General features: G+C 43.6%; 1 protein-coding gene across 4 annotated transcripts in view; it reads right to left on the bottom strand.

The window, feature by feature from the left end:
• The window catches only part of CTNNA3 (catenin alpha 3), a 1,001,628-nt gene that overhangs the window by 765,471 nt on the left and 215,516 nt on the right, over positions 1 to 20,641 (bottom strand). The gene's annotated exons all lie outside the window — the stretch shown is intronic.

Genomic DNA, 20,641 nt, shown 5'->3' on the forward strand with positions numbered 1-20,641 from the left:
CCCCGGAGGCTTAGTTATGTTAAACACACACTAAGATTTTAATTGTTTTGAGCACACCAGGTTTTTAATGCTGCTTCCTGCTTTCATCATGAAGGACGCGGGAGGACAAGTACAACCCTGCTTTCATGAAGAAAAAGCTTGGTTCTTTATTTAACAATCCACTGACCCAGCAGTCCTGGACAGAACCACTCTTACAAATATTTCCATTCCCACACAGAAGATGCTGCTGCCAAATGTTTAGCCACAGACAAAGTAACCACTGTTCTTCACGTGGTTAGGGTAGTTCAGAAGGGGGGGGAGCCAAGCCTCTTTCTTTCTTTTCTTGGTGGGGAGAGGAGCCAGGCAGGGAGCTTCTTTCTTTTCTTGGAGGGGGGAGGGAGAGAATCGAAAAAGGCAGAGAAGGGAGAAAAAATCCAGGAACGACCGAAGTTGAGAGAAATTAGGTGCTTCTCCTTTAAGGCAAGCTTGTCACATGACCAGATGTGGCCTATCAGAGGTTCTCTACCACGGAGCTTGGTTTCCCAATCCGGATTTTAAAATATATTGAGCATTAAAAGCACTCCAAGATATCGCACAATAAAGGTAGGATCACTCCGGATCAATCCTTCTTACTGCAGAAGGAAAATTTAAATCGCCCCAAATCCAAACGGAAATCGCATTCTGTGTAGACTGCAGGGACTGAATCGACCTGGGATTGGAATAAAAGCTCTGTGCAGTTTACACCCAGGTTTCCCGCCTAAATAGTTCAAAGGTGCTTTTGATGAAAAGCACCTCTTTTTCCCGCCTGTAGTTCCAGCCATATGAAAGGCTGACTAGCTCCTTACTCTGTGTCTCACACCATTTTGCACTCTGTTATGCTTTGGATTTCTATAATGCTTTGCGAATACCTTCATTAAAGGCTTCTAGTCTCTACCTGTTCTCCGGAGTAATGTGAATTAAGTCAGCGGAATGGTCTCCCTGATGCTACTGAAACCTAAGTTCCTGACAGCAGTCAACACATAAAGATAAAATGGGATGAAGCATTAATTGCCTCAAACTCACAGGCACATAATCTATCTAGGTAAGCTACTTCCCAAAATTTAGCCAACAAAAGAGCATAGGGGAAAGCATTTTGCCTAGACAGGAGAAAAGCCCTCCAGTATTATGGGACAGTCAACTGATAGAGATAAGATGGAATGGTATGGTAAGAAGGAGCACAGTCCTATAACAAATAGCATACTTCATAGTGTACAAGCCCTGTGAAAAGCCAACAGATGGTCTAAATCAGACTTTCTCAACCAGGGTTTCATGAAACTCTGGGGTTTCTTGACAGCCCTAGAAGTATTTCCAGAATGGGTGGGAGTTAATTATGTATATATTTTTTTAAAGTTAAACATTTATTGGGTGATAAGATCATATATGGTCATGTTGACCTTCCCTTCCTCTCCAAATGATGGTCCTGGAAGGGGTGGGAATGGGAGGGGCCCCAGGTGGGCATAAACATAGCGATGCTTCCCAGGCATATTCTGCACCATCGTGCCACTTCTAGGGTTTCTCAAAGTCTGAAGAATGTTTCAGGGGTTTCTCAATGCTAAAAAAGTTGAGAAAGGCTGGGCTAATGACACCCATGCTCTCAGGATCGTTTAGCAGCTGGTGAGTCAACCGGCAGAAGGAATAAAGGGGACGGCCCTAGCAAGGGAATTTAGGGTTCAAGACTCAAATTGTAAATATGGATTCAAAATTGGAATCAAAACATAAAAGATCAAACTATAAAAGAGACAGGAAATAGTTAACATCTTCAGAAAATAAAACCTTCAAATAAACGCCATGATCATATTTATTGTATATAGCCAAAGGCCTTTACAAAAGAAGAATTAGTCATATCATATCCATGATTCCTCTATATATTTGTGAAACAGCCTTGTGGGAGGAGTGTGTCCAAGGCATCTGCAAGGGAATACAGGCCAATCAGCACCCTGACTGGGCCAGCCCTAAGTCCCGCCTCCCTCACAGTGTGCCTATTATGGAGAGAGGAAGGGAAAGCAATTTTATTATTATTATTATTATTATTATTATTATTATTATTATTATTATTATTATTATTATTATTATTATTATTATTATTATTATTATTATTTCATTTATTTCCCACCACTCCCTACATAGGCTCGTGGCAGGTAACAACAATCTTAAAACCCCACATTAAAATTCCCTTTAAAAAGACTTTAAAATGGGTGACTGTGGATCATTCCCAGTTCTCTCAGAGCTCTCAGCCCCACATTCCTCACAGGGTGACTGTTATGGGTTGAGAAAGAGAAAGCAATTTTAAATTGCTTAGAGACACCTGAGGCCTGCTGGGTGACTGTGGACCATTCCCAGTTCTCTCAGAGTTCTCAGCCCCACATCCCTCACAGGGTGTCTGTTATGGGGAGAGGAGGAGAAGGCGATTTTAAACTGCTTAGAGACAACCGAGGCCTGATAGATGCTTGAAAGCTCAGCTGTAACCACTATGCCACAATTCCCAAAGGTCAGTCCTCTCCCACACTCAACTAAGAATCCAAACCACAGGTTCTTGACACCCATCTCTCCACACCCACGCCCTCATTTGTCACCATGCCACCCCCCCCCCCCAACGCACATATTCAGCCTCATGCCTTTACAGACTGGACAACCCCTCCCCTTCCTCTTCCCAATGCCAAGCTCTCTCTCTATCTTAATCTCTCTTCCTTTCTACCTCTTTGCTATTTCCCCCCCTCTCCCCCTGCTAGCACCCATTGTATCTTCTACAACAGGCTTTAATTCTAGTAAAAGTATAAAAGCAAAACGGAATATCTCTCAGCATAATATATCAAATTAGCAGCATTAAACAGGATGTGTCACAGTAAAATATACAAGATCTACATTTCAGATTGGTGGCTCTCATTAAAAATAACTTAGCCTGGATCTTCTTGGCAGCCAGAGAGAAAAGTGCCATCCTATGTAAGACACAGAAGTCCATATCTGATAACAGATAGGTTAATTTATCGGAATCAGAGAGAAGATATGAACTGAGTATGATCTTGGCAAGGAATTTGCCGCAAGTTTCCGAGAACAGGGGACAGGCCAGAACGGGATGGGGCAGATCTTCCAAAACTGATTTCTCAAGTGGCATTGAGCCAGAGGTATTTGAGACTAACACCCAGAAAGCATAGCTGATGCCATTGTTATCAAATAAAGTTGAAAAGCCATTCCACTAATGCCAAGCCCAGCCAACAACAGAGGCAATTCAAGGGGGAACTCTATTGCTTTTTGGAAGAAAAACCTCTAAAGCAGGGGTAGTCAACCTGTGGTCCTCCAGTTGTTCATGGACTACAATTCCCATGAGCCCCTGTCAGCATTTGCTGGTAGGAGCTCATGGGAATTATAGTCCATGAACAACTGGAGGACCACAGATTGACTACCCCTGCTCTAAAGGTCTGTCAATACCGCTATTGGTTCCAGTAATCCAAAGGGCCATGCCAAAAGCTGAGACGGCTGTTTAGCCTTAAAGACATGGACTGCTGCAGGGGTGTACTGACCCCCAGGGCAGAGGGGGGGAGTGACAAACAGTATTCTGAGAGTCAGTTCAGTTTTAAAGTGTTCTTTCCTTCTCTGGACTATCTTTTAGCGTCGTTTTTATGAGGAAAGCACATTTATACCCAACTATAGTGTTTTTATCTACTTGTTTTATGGTAAGCTACAGTTTTTATCTTAGGGGTTTTTTTTTAATGTTTATGTCAGGAGTCATTCTGGCCTTGTAGCTGCAGGGCGAGTGCTTGAGGCACTGCCAGGTGCCACTGATTTATGCCGATTGTCTTGAGATGCTGAACCAGCAAAAAAAGCTGGTCCTCAAGTTTGAAGTCAAACAGTATCCTTCGTGACTAAGCTGCCAGCCCCAGTTTGGGAAACTCCTGGAAAGTTAAGGGCAGTGTCTAGGGAGAGTGGAATTTGGGGGAGGGACAGACCACAGTAGGCATGTGAGCTCTATAGCAGGGGTAGTCAACCTGTGGTCCTCCAGATGTTCATGGACTACAATTCCCATGAGACCCTGCCAGCAAAAGCTGGCAAGGGCTCATGGGAATTGTAGTCCATGAACATCTGGAGGGCCACAGGTTGAAGACCCCTGCTCTATAGTACGTCATAGAGCCCACCCTCCAAAGCAGCCATTTCATCTAAGAAAATTGATTTCTGCTCCGCCTGCAGGTTTGGTGGCCCTACCTACGGAACATCTCCAACTGAACATATTGATGTTCTCTATGGGAGGCCTGTGTCAGGAACCAGGACTCTAGTGCAGAGGAAGTCCTCTTGTAGACAAATTCCAGTACAACTCCATAGAATGACAAGGCATTCAATCTTTATTGAAAAGAACAGCAGTGCACATCAGAATTCACATATACAGGAACAGAAACATTGATAGAGACAAAGAGCTGTCATCTCTCTAACCTTATATAGGGGGAGAGATTGAGGTGGGAAAACTGGTTTACACCAAGAGGCCTTTGATCCAGCAGGTGCGAAACTAGTCTCTGTTCCCAGGTCTTAGGGGCTGAGTCCAGTCAGCTCTCCTTATAAACCAAGGACACGAAAAGATAAGTTGGAGCTCCCAGTGGGGGGAATGGAGATGCAGACTATCCAGCCATAAACAGTCTGGTGAAAGAGAAACCAGGAATCCAGGGAAGGGGGAGGAGATGGGCTAACAGCTGGGCTGAAGGATTTATACCGTGATGCCAACTTTTCAGAGCAGATCGGGATACTGGATATGACATCCTACCACCCCAAAGACCTGATCCACCCCCTTTTTCCTCAGTCTGGACAGGGCTTGTTGGGGTAGAGAGAGTGTAACACTGGTACTAATTTGGGGGCTTCCATGTTGTCCGCATCTACTCATTCATTTGCCAACTCCGGGAAGCTTTTCCAGGCCACCAGATACTGCAGATGTTTGTTTGTTTGTTTTCTGAATTCTAGAGTCTAAGACATCAGACAGTTCATAGTGTGTGGGGGGGAGGGAGTGGTACCACTTACCGCAATGCCATCTCTGTCACCCGAATGGCCCCACAAACCGGTAATTTAGTTTCTTACAGGGGCATTGTTTTTTCAAATGTTTGGGGGAAATGAACACCATGTCTCCCATGTTATATGAAGGGCCTGGGACTCGCTGCTTGTTGGCTCTTTTCTTGTAGTCAGCCTTGGCATTTCTGAGAGCCATTGAAACTTCCCCCCAAGTCTCTCATACATGAGCTGTCTCATCTGCTACTCCTGGAGGCAGGGTGGACTGATGGGGGTTCTAATGCTGGGAATGGATAGCGAGCATAGCTGCAGACCACCTCAAACAGGCTGGTATTTAGGCGGGGGGGCATTATTATAGGCATATTCAACCAGGAGCCATAACGACACCTAGTTGTCTTGGTGGTAGTTTATAAAGCACCTGATGCACTGTTCTAGCACTTGATTCATCCCTGTCTGCCCATTATTAGCTGGATGATAGGCAGGGCTGGTGATCCCCACCAGCAGGAGCAAGGCTCCCCAAAATTTTGCAACAAACTGACTCCCGCAATCGCTCACTATATTATCAGGAAATGCATGCAGGAGAAGAACGTGGTGCACAAAGAGCTAGGCCAGCCATTAAGTGTTGGACAGAGAGGCACAGGAGATGAAATGCATGTATTTGGAAAATAGATTCACCATCAGCCAGATTACCGTCTTTTCACTGCTGGGAGGGAGGACTGTGATGAAGTCCATGGATATCAACTCCCAGGGCCTCCAGGGGTCTTGAGGAGGGTCTTGAGGAGTCTTGAGGAGCCCAGGGTCTTGAGGAGCCCAGGGGGATTGCCTACCACTCTCTTAGTAGTAGCACACACCAAGCAGCCTTTCACATAATTCTATACATCTTGTCACAGAGGCGGCCACCAAAACTGCCTGTGAACAATGCTGTAAGTTTTTATAAACCCAAGGTGTCCAGCAGTTTTACTATCATGACACACCTCTAGTATTTCCCGGTGCAAGAAGGTACCACAAAACAAAATCAGAGTCCAGTGGCACCTTTAAGATCAACAAGGATTTATTCAGGGTGTGAGCTTTTGAGTACAAGCATTCTTTCTCAGACCATGAACTGACCATCATGACAGTGGGAATATATAAGCAAAAGTTAATCCTGTTGAATTAGTAAACTGTGTCACAACAACCGAATACACCCATATGACAATTCTTTGCTAAAATAGCCAATCAGTCCCGTCGAATTCAGTTGTAGTTCACAAAAACATAGGAGAAATAAAACTGTCTATGTTAGTGACTAACGGCTTATACTTTACTGTTTGTTGTTTGCCCCATCTGTTCCCACCAAAGTATGAAACATCCCTACAAGTAGAAGCTGAGCTGGCAAATATCTTGTCCTGAGACCAGAGATTTAAATTCAAAATTAGAGCAAGCCTAAAAGGTGCACTCCCATTCAGAGGCAAGAACAGAACTGGCTCTAGGGTTTTTTTTTCACAAAGGAAACAAAATTGCAGACGTTTTTAGTCCTGCCTCCCAGAGTGAATAGTGGAAAACCCCAGCCAAGATGCCCTCCGCCTCAGAAGGAGAACAATTAGAACATTTTAAAATTGCTTCAAATGGGCATCGGTATCTTCAAGCTCTAATATAATTAATTTTCCACACCATAAACTCCCATGGACTAAAGTAAGAATCCATTCTTACAAGAGGACTGTCTTTTTGTCCTCCCAGATCCACATAGAAGACAGACTTCTGTGGTGACCCAGGGCCCTACTTAAACCATCTGCACTTGAAGGAGTTCAACCACAAGCACAGAAGTTGAGACTTGGGCCTATTCTGCACACAATAGATAATGCACTTTCAATGCAATTTAGAAGTAGATTTTCCTGTTCTGCACAGGAAAATCGAGCTGCCAAAGCACATTGAAAGTGCATTATCCTATGTGTGCAGACTAGGTCTTCTCCAATTACCACTGCCAAACAGCCAACTCAGCAATCTTGATTTACATTTATAAACTCTTCTCCTGTAGCAGTTTTCAGTCTGTTCAATCTGTTCCTGGAGCTGAGAGGCAACATCCTGTTCTACCACCTAACCCAAGGGCGGAAGACTGGAGAAACATTTCTATTCCAAGTTAAAATAATTAAAAAAAAACAACAACACGGGAGGATTTTTGTCTAGTATTATGATCAGCATGTGATATTGGGTCACGGCCCAATAAGGTCCTGTAAGGAAGTTTTCTGAATGACCTTAGGCCAGTCTCTGTTTCTCCCCCTCCCTAAACTACTTCACAGGCCTGTTGTGAGGTTATGATAGAGGACAGGAGAATGATGCCTCGTGAGTGCCTTGGAGAAAGGCTGGGATTTTTAAAATTGCACTAAAAATATAAGTAATACTTGGTTAATCAAAGAGGACAGGTTCACCAGTCACCGCCAATTATTCCTTGGATAGTGCATTATAAATTTATCCACCAGTTTAAGTAATGCACAGAGCGGTTATAATCTACAGCCAACAAGGCCAGACATGTGCGGTTAACGATAAGAAGCAGGGACGGCTTTGTATCTGTATAAGTAACATCCACTCTCCTTCAGACAGATAGGTTATCAAGACTCATTTGTCATGCTAAGCCAGGTGACTTTGCAATCGATAACTGGAGCTCCGTGGGAGTCAGCCTAGCTTACAGGAAGCGAGGATAAACAGTGAATTACAAAGCCCTGAGCCAGACATTGATTGCGTCTTTTGCTTATTTATTTCCCCGAGCAATACAGTGACAATGCACCACTAATTTCTCCCAATACATCTTTAATATTTCTATTTACGGTGCACATTGAGCACTTAATGATGCTTTCTGGCTTCAACTTTGCTAAGCAATGTTTTCCCGCAGGCTATTATTTCAGTGTAAATAATGGTCACCACTGGAAGCTCAACAAAGGGCACAGGTCAAGAGAAAAATAACACTGGGATTCAGAATGGGGTGGGTTATTCTTTTGATGTTTTGCCATGCAGCCAACAAGCTTTTTTAAAGCAAAGATTGCCTGACCTCAAATGCCACAAGTCCTCTTTTTGCTACCGCCTCTCCTCCCTTGCCATCATATAGCTCCATCATTACCAGTATGTCTGGGCTTGGTCAACACAGCTTATTTCCAACCCCTGCTGCCATCCCAGCAATATTCAATTGAAATAAAGCAAATTAAAATTGATGGAATAGAATTTGAGTGCATATGCCCAGTATCGGCCTGCATCAGGTTTCTAGTACAATAAACTTGCATGCCCCATGGTTTACTATAATGATTAATAAGAAACAGTGGCTTTGAAACAAGAAGCCATAGAAACCTCCCGTGAAACACAGTAAAATGCGGCCATGATTACTGAGGCCGCTATTGATGCAGCGGCAGGCTGAGACGTTCGAGAGAGGTGGTATACAAATATAAACATAAATAAATTCAAACAGATTAAGAGCCTGCCAGTGGAGCTGCATGGTTTAGCTCCCATGTCTACTCAGGTAAGTGCCCTCTGCCCTTTGCTGTGGAGGTACCCCAACAGGGAAGTGGCATCTTTCCTGTTGGACGGTTTTTCCAGGGGCTTACATAGGTGAATGCGCCACTCACATTGCGGCATTTCAAGCATTGGCAGAGTGGTTGGGGGTCCCCCTAGCTCAAGAAAAGACAGAAGGCCCTACAGACCAGCTGACCTTCTTGGGAATTGAACTTGACACAAAGCAGGGTATGTCCTGGCTTCCGGAGTTGAACCTGCTGATGTTGAAACAATTGTTAGAATGCATGTAGGGGGCGCAAAAATGTACACTATGAGACATGCAGGTTCTTTGGGGGCATCTCAACTTTGCATGCAAAGTAGTGTCCCTGGGCAGGGCATTGAGCACATGCCTGGCCAGGTCCACAGATGGGGTGACAACACCCCACCATCATATCAGGCACTGTCTGATATGAAAATCAAAGCTGATTTACAGGTATGGGCAAAATCTTTGAAGCACTGCAAGAGCATGGCTATTTGAATGACCTTGCAGGTGCAATCAGATGCGGCTGGCAGCCTGGGGTTCGGGGTATATTATGATAACAAATGGTGTGCAGGCCAGTGGCCAGCCAGGTGGCCAAGGACAGTCTTACAGGACCTAATATTTCAGGAATATTTCCTCATATACTGCTAGCAGTGGTCTTGTGGCACCACAAGTTCACCAATCACAAGGTCCTGTTTTGGTGTGACAACCTGGCAGTGGTCCACAACATGAACAGTTTTTCATGCAAATCATACAAAGTCATGAAGTTGGTCCACTGTCTGGCCCTTACGTGCTTCTCCCTTCCTTCTGTGGCTTGCGACAACTGGCGTGGCACATTGAAGAAGAAGAGTTGGTTTTATACCCTGTTTTTTACTACCTGAAGGAGTCTCAAAGCAGGTTGTAATTGCTTACCCTTCCTCTACCCACAACAGACATCCTATGAGATAGGTGGCACTGAGAGACCTTTGAGAACTGTGACTAGCCCAAGGTCACCCAGCTGGCTGCATGTGGAGAATCAAACCCAGTTCTCCAGATTAGAGGTCATTAATCTTAACCACTACACCAAGCTGGCTCATTATGAGAGAGAGCAAAGAGGCCATTGATTTGCAGGCAGGGATTCCGGCCTTAAGAAGGCTCATACACTATTTTTCTTGGCTTTCATAACAGGCCACAGCTTTATTAACCTTATACAACATTACAACTCCAAAGTGTTAGCTAGGCATGGGGGAGGAGGCCTGCATTATGTGGTTGGCTGACCATTTAAACGAATCCTATGGTCTCCAGGTACCTGATATGATCCCGTACCAAACCTCAGGTCCCTTGCCATGGATTTATCCCCTGGGGTGCCACTGGAGGCATAACCTGCATCGGCCCACCCCAGGCCAACTGGGGCCGCGAACCCTATTTGCCTTCCCCAGCTGGGGTCGGCGCAGTTCTCAGCCTGGCCCCCTCTTAAGGAGGACCCAACAATATGGAATTAGGTACCCCTGACTCCTTTTAAAAATAGCTCCTCCCCATGCCCCCATCCGCCACCAGAACAGGGGCTTCTTTACCTGGTCCCACCAACTCTTTGCACCTCCTTCAACAATTGCTCCACTAGTTTTACCACATGACTGGCAGTTTCCCCACTGTGAAGAATCAGTCACTCACACGATTCTCTACTGGCCATCTGAACCTGTAGAATCCAGTTGTGGCTTCATCACAACTGGCTATTTGTGTGAACTCTTCCACTATGCTTTAGGATGCTTAGGGCTAATCCTGCGTTGAGCAGGGGGTTGGACTAGATGGCCTGTATGGCCCCTTCCAACTCTATGATTCTATGATTCTATTCATCATTGCTGGAGGTCAGGTCAGAACACAGTGGTCTTTGTATACCCAGGAAAGACCACAACACCTCGAGTTGCAGCTAAATCATAGACAGCTAATCTTACCAAATTATCTCTCTTAGAATTTACTCCTCGGATTAAGCCCACAACTGATCGAGTGGTTCTCCTGTGTGGAAAAATTAGCCGTACAAGAGCATTACCTCCATTTTCTTGAAACTATAACTTATTTCCAAAACATTTTTGCAGTGAATTGTGATTGTAGGCTTCTGAGCAATTCATCAGACAACTAGCCAAGCCAAGAGTTACTAGCATTTTGGTGGAGTGCTCCTGTGCCTTTTTAAAAACTATATATTCTGACACAAAAGGCATCCCCATCATTGTGTTAGCATGTCTGGAAGAACTTTGCCCATAATTTCTGTTGGCCTGATACAGGTATGAAAGCTGCTGGGTTCTTGACAGAACAAAGCTATAACTCTAATCACATAATCTAAATGAATGACTCTTCCGGATGGTGAAGACTTGCTCTTGATCTGTTCTCTTTGCCTTTACTTTGACACTGATCCTCAAAAAAGTAGTCATTCCTAGATTTTAAGAAGCTGTAGAGAAGCCCGAGCCTCTTGTGGCGCAGAGTGGTAAGGCAGCTGTCTGAAAGCTTTGCCCATGAGGTTGGGAGTTCGATCCCAGCAGCCGGTTCAAGGTCGACTCAGCCTTCCATCCTTCCGAGGTCGGTAAAATGAGTACCAAGCTTGCTGGGGGGTAAACGGTAATGACTGGGGAAGGCACTGGCAAACCACCCCGTATTGAGTCTGCCATGAAAACGCTAGAGGGCATCACCCCAAGGGTCAGACATGACTCGGTGCTTGCACAGGGGATACCTTTACCTTTAGAGAATCCCAGATGTAAAACTGCAAACAAAGGAGCACAGATGAAAAAAATAGCTCAGTATTTATTGGATGAGGTTTTTTGTCCCCTTTACGTTCAACAGACTCTGAAGCAGAAAATGATTTTTCAAAAACTGTTCATTCTGGCTGAAGTCTTCTGTGCCAGGTCTCTACCAAGAGCAGCCTTGTTAACATTCACACATTAGTTACCCTTTCTGCACTTAAAAGTGTCCTCGCTTGCAACCCATGAATGTGTAAAGACACTCTTGCTGAAATCACCAAGTTCTGTTAGGAAAGCTGTTTTGTTTTGTTCTGTATTTTGTCGTTTTGTATTTGCACCATGCACATCCTTTAATTAAAAAAAAAGACTTTCAAGGTTTTGCACAAATGGAAGCATTTTGTGCACTGACATAAAAACCCAATGTGGAATGGATAATTGTTCTTCCGTCCTACTCTGTGCAAAGCAGGAGAGGGACAGACAGAAGGTGCAAAAGAATTAAAACTTGAGGTGTGCCTTTCCCAACAACAGCATTACAGTTTCTGAGAGCTCTCACAAAAACCAAGCATCAGCAATCTGCATAGTATAAGCGCAAAGTACTTTACCAGAGGACATTATCACAGAATTAAGTGCTGTTCTACACTAGACCCAATATTATTGCAGTCAATTAGACAGCATGAGCTTTTTCTCCAGGCAGGTAGGAAGTGTGTTTTTTACATGAAGAGACAGCAGGGTGGTTGAGGGGGGGGGGGGGAATCCTTCATCCAATTGAGTGCTGGAGTTCTGAAGCTTGCTGCCAGGTTCCCAGTTGATTCCTCAATAAACAGGTTTAGCAGCTTCAGCAAAAGCAATTTATTAAAGAAGAAATGAACTGAATCTGTTAGATCCATGGGTTCATCGATCAGGACATTGAGTGTTCATGTCAGCTCTTTATTGAGACCCCTGCATGATAATAAAGGTAAAGGTATCACCCTGTGCAAGCACCGGGTCATGTCTGACCCTTGGGGTGACACCCTCTAGCGTTTTCATGGCAGACTCAATAAGGGGTGGTTTGCCAGTGCCTTCCCCAGTCATTAGCATTTCACCCCCCAGCAAGCTGGGTACTCATTTTATCGACCTCAGAAGGATGGAAGGCTGAGTCAACCTTGAGCCGGCTACTGGGATCAAACTCCCAACCTCATGGACAAACAGCTTCAGAAAGCATTTCTGCCGCTTGCCACTCTGCGCCACAAGAGGTTCCTGCATGATAGTACAAAGAGGCAAAAACTGAACCGAAGAAACCCACAACCAGCCTACAGGTACACAAAAGCCCCACAATAGATCCTCCCACCAGTGCATGCTTCACTTTAAACTGACTGAATTCAGCAGACAGAATCTAGCTGTGCAGTAACCATTTGCTATGCAGGTTTATAATCCTGCCTCGGACCTCGAGCTTGGTCCTTTGCAGAACTACAGATGCAACAGAGTCCATGAAAATCTTTGTTAAGACTGACTATCAATACAGATGGAGATCCATGTATTCCCTATCAATTCCACCTCCATGCTACGTTAAGCACCCCCACTTTGGAAAGTAACCCACACCCCTTTGTCACCCCAAGTTTGAACTCTGACATCCTGTCTTTGAAGCCAAGGCTATGCTTTCTTCCCAACACCCATCTATCAGTGTAAGAAGGGCACATAGGCAATCCAGAGAGCAAAGTGAAACCACAGACAAACTTTGGAAAACAATCCCCCCTCCTGCAGAGAATACAGAAAAATGAAGCATGTACACCGCCAAACAAGGCAGGATGTTGGTGTCAACATAGATCCTGACACTTGCCCTGCTATTCTGCTGATTCTCTTTGGTTATTAAATGGAAGCAACAGCAAACCAACCAGGGCAAGACCTTTTCCTTTTAAGCTTTATAAAATGAAGGAAAGTCTAAATTTGTTAAGGTCTACATTTGTTTTCTAAGAGAAAAACAAAGAATGATGGATACACTTCAGTCTCCCAGCATGGCTTATATCTAGAATTGTCAGCAATCAGCAGGGCTCTCTGAAAGGCAGGGAGTGACTTTGCATAACAATGCACAATGTCATGATATCACTTAGAGCAGTGGTCCCCAACCCCCCGGTCCAGAAACCGGTCCCAGTCCGTAGATCAGTCAGTACCGGGCCTCGGATCCTCCTTGTCCTCCTCCCCAGCTGCTGCCTCGGGGGCTACCTTGCTACTCTGCCACCGGCTCACATTTAGTGCTCTCCAGCGGCTGCCATGGCTGGGGATCCCCCTCGGTGTGGCACTGCGCAGATCCCGCTGGCAGCGCCCCCCAGTGGGCGACAGAAAGTCAGGGGCGTTGGCAGGAAAGCAAGTGGAGCAGGGGCTCAGGCAGTGGTGACATCCCTCCACAAAAGACTACCCCCCTGGGCCTCAGTAAAATTGTCAAGCGTTGACAGGACCCGGTGATAGAAAGGTTGGGGACCACTGACTTAGAGGAAGTGATGTCATGATGCTCATCTCAAGGTCTTTTTATTACATAGATGAGTGAATTCTTAGAGTGTCGTGACATCATTTCCAGGTACAATCCGGAATGATGTCATGATCACTCCCCACCCCACTTTTGTTCCCATTTCAACAAACAAGTCTGGTGGGGCTTAGGGTCAGTGTGTGTGGGGAGGGGAGTGACTCTCACCCCAAGAAGGATGGCAACCTTACACACATCCAGTATCTATAAATGCCAAGTATGAGGCAAGGAGGAGCAATGGTACAAAGAAGGCCAAGAGGTAATGTTTGAGATTTAGGTAATGCCAACAATGTTCACCATTTTGTAATGAATATTGTTCATCATTGAGTTTGTCTGGTCATAACTTGCTTCCTGGCACTTGGGGGTTGTTCATACATAATGACAAACCCAGGCTGCTTGTTGTAAGGATGAGTTTGCAGGATCCTAAAGCACATGTACTCCTCCTTTTCTTTCATAGGAAACTCTATGATTCTGTGGTTTTCTATGGAGGAGAATAAACCATAATTTGTCATTCAGTTGGAAAGTTGGAAAGGACCATCCCGACCATCAAGTCCAACCCCCTGTTCAATGCAGGATCAGCCTAAAGCCTCCAGAATATCAGTCCCACCATGGCTTACAGACTGCGAGTGATCATTAAACCAGAATTAATAAACTATGGTTTGACATCCTGGGTCTGCACTCATTATTTTCTTTGTGTTATCAGAGCTGCCGATTTCAAATCAATCCTAAATCAGATCCTATCCCGGATCTGCAGATATTGTTAATTCTGATTCTTAAGTACCATTACCAAAGTGCTGTCTTCTGCTCTATAACTAGAAAAGGCAGGCATTGCTGAGAAACTGTAAATATGGCTTAAAACACGCACACACACAATACCTCCTTAGATTCTGTTTGTCAAAATAGGAATCCAATTTTACAGCATTCCCTTAATTTTAGACAAAGAAATTACAAAGATGGGAGGGGAAATGGCAGAGGACATCCCTTGGGAGCATTTCTGACCCCTCCCCCATGGGAAGTAGATGTCATGAGGAAGAATAGTAGAGAGAATGGCTACAGCAAAGAAAGACTCTCTTTTACTTGTGACACTAATGCTCAGCCATGGCCCTCAGAAGACTTAAAGGGGGCTGATAACACAACAGAGATGCCTATTCTGTCACTCTTAGACAAGATGAAAGCTTTCATGAAACCTTTTGCTAAAATAGCAAGCCTGAAAGTGAAAACAGTTCCTTACAGTTTTAAAAGGTCAGCTCTGGCTGAAACTGACCAATTAGCACCTATCCCAGCACAATTTCAGCATGGGATGTACAGGTAGGCTAAGGGAAAGTAAATCTGACAGACACTACATCTGCTCATTGAAGATCAAGCAGAGAGAATTCGCTCTCAGGTATGCTGGGGGTAACTAGAGTGACTCTGGGGTAGATCATGAATGGTGAAGACTGGGAGGAAAGGGCCAACGATATCGAAGCGGACACCATTGTCAGATGCAGATAGATCTTTTTAAACTGAGCCGAACAAGCTTCAAAAGCCCAGTGCATAATTGATCCTGGTTTGTAGTGAAGAGAGCAAGTCATGATTTGTGATTTGGACAGTACCAAAGATATGGATTCGGAAAACAGAGCTTGCACTTCTGTCAGGAATGAAAGCCTAAAACCTTGATGGCAACATAAGTGTTTGTGGATTATATTCAATAGGTTTAAGGCTGCCAGTTCTAGGCTGGGAAATATTTGTATGTTTTGGGGGTGGCGACTGGGGGGAAGAGTGGGACCTCAGTGGGGTATAATGCTATAAATTCCACCTTCCAAAGCACCTGGAGAATGGCAAACCTAGATAGGCTCTGTTCCATAAACATGAGCCACAAAAAAATCTGTTTGCAATGTAACAGACTAACATGACTGTGAGCTAGCCCTCAGAAACTGGTCTTTTACAAGTATTTTTCTTCCATTTTGATTTCCTTTCCTCTTCCTTCATCCTGACAACTTTGTTTTCAGCAAACAACATTCACAAGACACAAATAAACTGCAAGAAAACAGCAGTTCTGTGCAATTAATAAGTTCTCATAACTCAAATCAGTGTTTCCAACAATGTGCTTTAGTGTACATTTGTATAGATCAAGAAGGAGAACTCATACTTGCTTAACTTGGGGTATCATCCTGAACTGACAGAAGCCAAATCAAATATCCAAGAATTTCAGAGGGTGCAGAATATCAGACAGATAATATAACTAGTGGGGTGCATCCTGATACCAGAACACTGTGCACAAATAATTAAAGGATGGCAAGATCTATTTAATAGCAACAAACCTACTAAGGAACCCCCAAGAAAAAAGAGTTAGCACCAACTCAGTCAGGCTGCTAGACTTAGAGACTTCTTTTTCTGGGGAAAAAAAATCTAGTGTATTTAAATCTGTTGATAATAGCCCACTTTGTGTGATATCTCCTGAAATATAGAAGACTTATTTTACAACACTCTAGGCTACAGAGACCCACCAGGAATCTCTCCCTTTCTCTGATCTTGAAAACCTATCTCTCTGGCCCCCAGTTTCAGTCATAGAAATTAAAAAGGCTTATTGCCCAGTTGAGATGGGAGAAAGCTCCAGGGAGTGATTTGATGCCACCAGAATTAAGCAAATAAGACATACAATGGTGGGCCCCAGTCCTTTCTACTTTCTTTACCTATATAGACCAGTTTGGTATAGTGGTTAGGAGCGTGGTCTTCTAATATGGTGAACTGGGTTTGATTCCACACTCTCTCACATGCAACAAGCTGGGTGACCCTGGGCTCGCCACAGCACTGATAAACCGAGCAGTAATATCAGGGCTCTCTCAGCCTCACCTCCGTCACAAGGTGTGTGTTGTGGGGAGAGGAAAGGGAAGGCAAATGTAGGTCACTTTAAGACTTCTTTGGGTAGAGAAAAGCAGCATATAAGAACCAACTCTTCTTCAGACAGGGAAGATCCCCAAAGATTTGGGCCTGGCTGTTACCGTACCAATATATAAAAAAGGAGTGAAATTAGATCCTTCCACTTACTGCCCAATTAGCCTGCTGAGTGTGGTGGGCAAACTTTATGTTGGACATTTATGCTGGAAGCTCTGGGAATGGCTTGACAGGGAGAAAATCATTGCAGAAGAGCAAGCGGGTTTCAGAACTGAACGGAGCACAATTGATCAATGCTTGTTCCTGAGCCATCTAGCAGAGAAGTACACCACCAAACCACACGGAGCACTTTATATAGCCTTCATAGATTATAAAATAGCCTTTGATTAGCATCTCATGAAATGAACTTTGACAGAAGCTTGAAGCATCTACTATAGACTATAGACTTTTTCTACTATAATAATAATAATAAACCTTTATTGGCATAACAATAAGAGGCAAGTACAGCCAAGCAGGGTAAAAATATAATAGAATAAAATAAGCTAATATTATAGACTAAAATACAGTAAAATCAGCTTTTTTTTTACTAACGCACATGCTATATGATAGTAATTTTATAACCATGAGATATACCTCAGAAGGTAATTTGTCTCAATTGATACCAACTGGAGGAGGTGTTAAACAAGAATGCATGCTTGCTCCTTTATTATTTAACTTTTACATCAACTCCATGGTGCAGAATCTGATGAACCTTGATTTCCACCTGCCAAAAATAGCAGGAAGAACAATCTCTACATTATCGTAAGTTGACGACACAGCTATACTTTCGTACAACAAAATAGAGCTCAGAAGACTCCTTCAAGCCCTCGTGGAATATTGTAATATGGAGTATTTAACAATTAATTTCACTAGGAACAAAATCTTTGCCTTCTCGAAAAGGTACACAAAGCATAGGTGGCAAATACGCAATTATGAAACTGAAAAAGCAAAAGCATTTTGAGATTTAGGAGTAATATTTCAGGCAACCAGCTCATGGATATCATAATTAACACAAGTAACTGACCAGGCTCACAGAATATCCACAGCGACCTTAAGATTTTTTGTTTACTAAGGAAGGCTCACATATTCCTTATACCTTGGAAGTATTCCAAGGAATAGTAATACCACAGGTTATGTACGGCACACAGATTTGCATGAATAATGATTATCAAAAATTGGAAGCAATTCAATCTAAATTCCTCAGATTCCTGTTTGAAGTGCCTTATTGTATATCTAATGCCTTACTTAGGTTGGAAGCAGGACTAATACCACGAGAAACACATACCTGGCTTCAGGGTCTATATTTTTGGCTTAAGGAAAAGGTTTTTTTTTCCCTCTGACTTAACTCCCCTAATTTTTTCAGATACTTATCAATCCAGATGGATGAGAAAGACTGAAGATAAGCGGCATCAACCTGGCCTCTCTAATACCACATTGAGACATTTAAGGTCTCAACAATCCAGGATAACCATTAGGCAAAGATTATAGGATATCGCTCTTCAAAATGATAGAGCACAAACGCATTCTAATCCTGTAGCAGGGAATAGTGATAAAAACATTTTACCATTAAGATATTTATATACCTTAGAGCAGGGGTAGTCAACCTGTGGTCCTCCAGATGTTCATGGACTACAATTCCCATGAGCGCCTGTCAGCAAATGCATGAATGAAAGCTGTGTAATTTTGGATAAAATCTGGAGGACCACCGGTTAACTACCCCTGCCTTAAACATCATAGAGCATTTATTCTAGACTGGTACAATGCCCTTGGTATAATGCCCTTGGTACAATGCCCTCACACAGAAGGGAGGTATGCATGTATGTCTTCTGCTTTTCGTTTATGTCCATGTCAGTTGGGAATGGTGGAATCCATTGATCATGTGCTCCTATAATTCCAATTTTACCAGGATATTCATACCCAATATATTTTGCCAAACTTCTCTAAATTCCCAGGCAGAACAGACCCCTTCTATACTTGCCTTCTCCTGGCTGATAGCTCTACTGAAATTACTTTTCATGTAGCAAAATATTGCACAGCGGCTTGCTCAATAAGGCAGAAGAAACTGATTGACTCCCAGTAGATTTATTGTTATTTTTTATAATTTATATGAAATTAACAGTTTTAATAGGTTTATATGATATTAACAGTTTCATAATTTTGCCATTTATTGTACAAATGACAGCTGTGTAATTTTGGATATGTCTTTATGCTGATCTTGAATCATAACAAAGCAATTGATTGATTGACAGAAGCCAAATCAAATGTACAAGAATTTCACAGGGGACAGAATGTTTCCCGGTGTATTTCCTACTGAATGAGTAGGATGCTTCTGAAACACTATTCTTGTTTTTAAAAAAACACACACACACCTTTTCCTCCTTTTCCAACAAATATACTGACCGGGAAGTTGCATCACAGTTGGCCCCTGCTGAACTTTGCTCTGATCTAGATGTGAATTTATACTCTAAATAACAATCCCAGCCTGGTCATCAAGTAGATTACATTCTGCTGAATCCAAACACCGCCTCTTCCAGCTCCGAGATCTTTAAGCAACCCAAAAAGCCTCAAAGTGGCTTAATAATAGGGTTGAAAGCATTAGCTAATTAATTGGCGTCATTAATTTACTATTTCATTAATTGATTTAATGTGTAGATTGCAGATTAATTAAGGCATGCCACACTGGAGGAGACAAACCGCATTAAGCAGGAGCACTTAGTGCTGTCAACTGTGTTGTTAACAAGCTTTGCACATCTCTTGCCTCTGTTGCCAAACTAGAAGGCTTGTTTGAACCAGAGTAGCTGAAGTGGGCAGGATTTCATTATTCAACCCTGTGTTTTAGGCTGTTTTGATGTTATTACTTTTGCATAGCTCTTCAAACACAGAAAATCTATCACTTTGCAACATCAGAAGCAACACAGACATTGATTAACCTCTCTCTAAAAATGAAAACCCTTGTTTTAAAGTTGCACTCATTGGTGGTGCTACTGGCATCAGTGGAAGGTTGCTAGCTCTGGATTGGGACATATCTGGAGATTTGGGGTGGGAGCCTGGGAGGGGTAAAAAGGTAAAGGTATCCCCTGTGCAAGCACCGAGTCATCTCTGACCCTTGGGGTGACGCCCTCTAGCGTTTTCATGGCAGACTCAATACGGAGTGGTTTGCCAGTGCCTTCCCCAGTCATTACCGTTTACCCCCCAGCAAGCTGGGTACTCATTTTACCGACCTCGGAAGGATGGAAGGCTGAGTCAACCTTGAGCCGGCTGCTGGGATTGAACTCCCAGCCTCATGGGCAAAGCTTTCAGACGGCTGCCTTACCACTCTGCGCCACAAGAGGCTCATCCTGGGAGGGGTAGGGTTTTATTATTATTATTATTATTATTATTATTATTATTATTATTATTATTATTATTATTATTAGATTTATTTCCCACCTCTCTCGACAGGCTCGAGGCGGGTCACAGCAACTAACCCCATTAAAATTCCCATTAAAACATCAATCTACTAACATGACGGCTAAAAATCCCATCCCTCCCCCAATTATTAAAGAGGTGAAGAGGAAAGGATAGGGGAGTTCCTGAGGAGGGAACCCGGCAGCATATACTGCCACTAAGCATCCATTTTCTCTAGGGGAATTGATCCTGACTGTCTGGCTATCAGATGTAATGGTGGGTTATCTCCAGACACCACCGGAAGAAAAAAAAGGAAGAGCTGTTTTTTACACTCCACTTTTCACTACCTGAAGGAGTCCCAAAGCGGTTTATAAGTAGCACCTTTCCCTTCCTCTCCCTGTTGTCCCCAGCTCTAGGGATCTGTTCTAGGGCTCTAAATCATCCACCCCAGGCAGAGAATTCTTTCAAGATATCATGGCTGAAGCCAATGTAAGCCAATTAACAAGTGACCCTGTTCATATGTGGGGCATGTGGGATGTGACCTGGGAGCCAAGAGGGTGGCGTCCCAAAAAGTTTGGGAACCACTGCTATAAACCTTGGATCCTTGAGTTCTTTTTATCAACACCCAAGATTTTAGAAAGT

The sequence above is a fragment of the Paroedura picta genome, chromosome 8 (assembly GCF_049243985.1).
Source record: "Paroedura picta isolate Pp20150507F chromosome 8, Ppicta_v3.0, whole genome shotgun sequence".
NCBI classification, from domain to species: Eukaryota; Metazoa; Chordata; class Lepidosauria; order Squamata; family Gekkonidae; genus Paroedura; species Paroedura picta.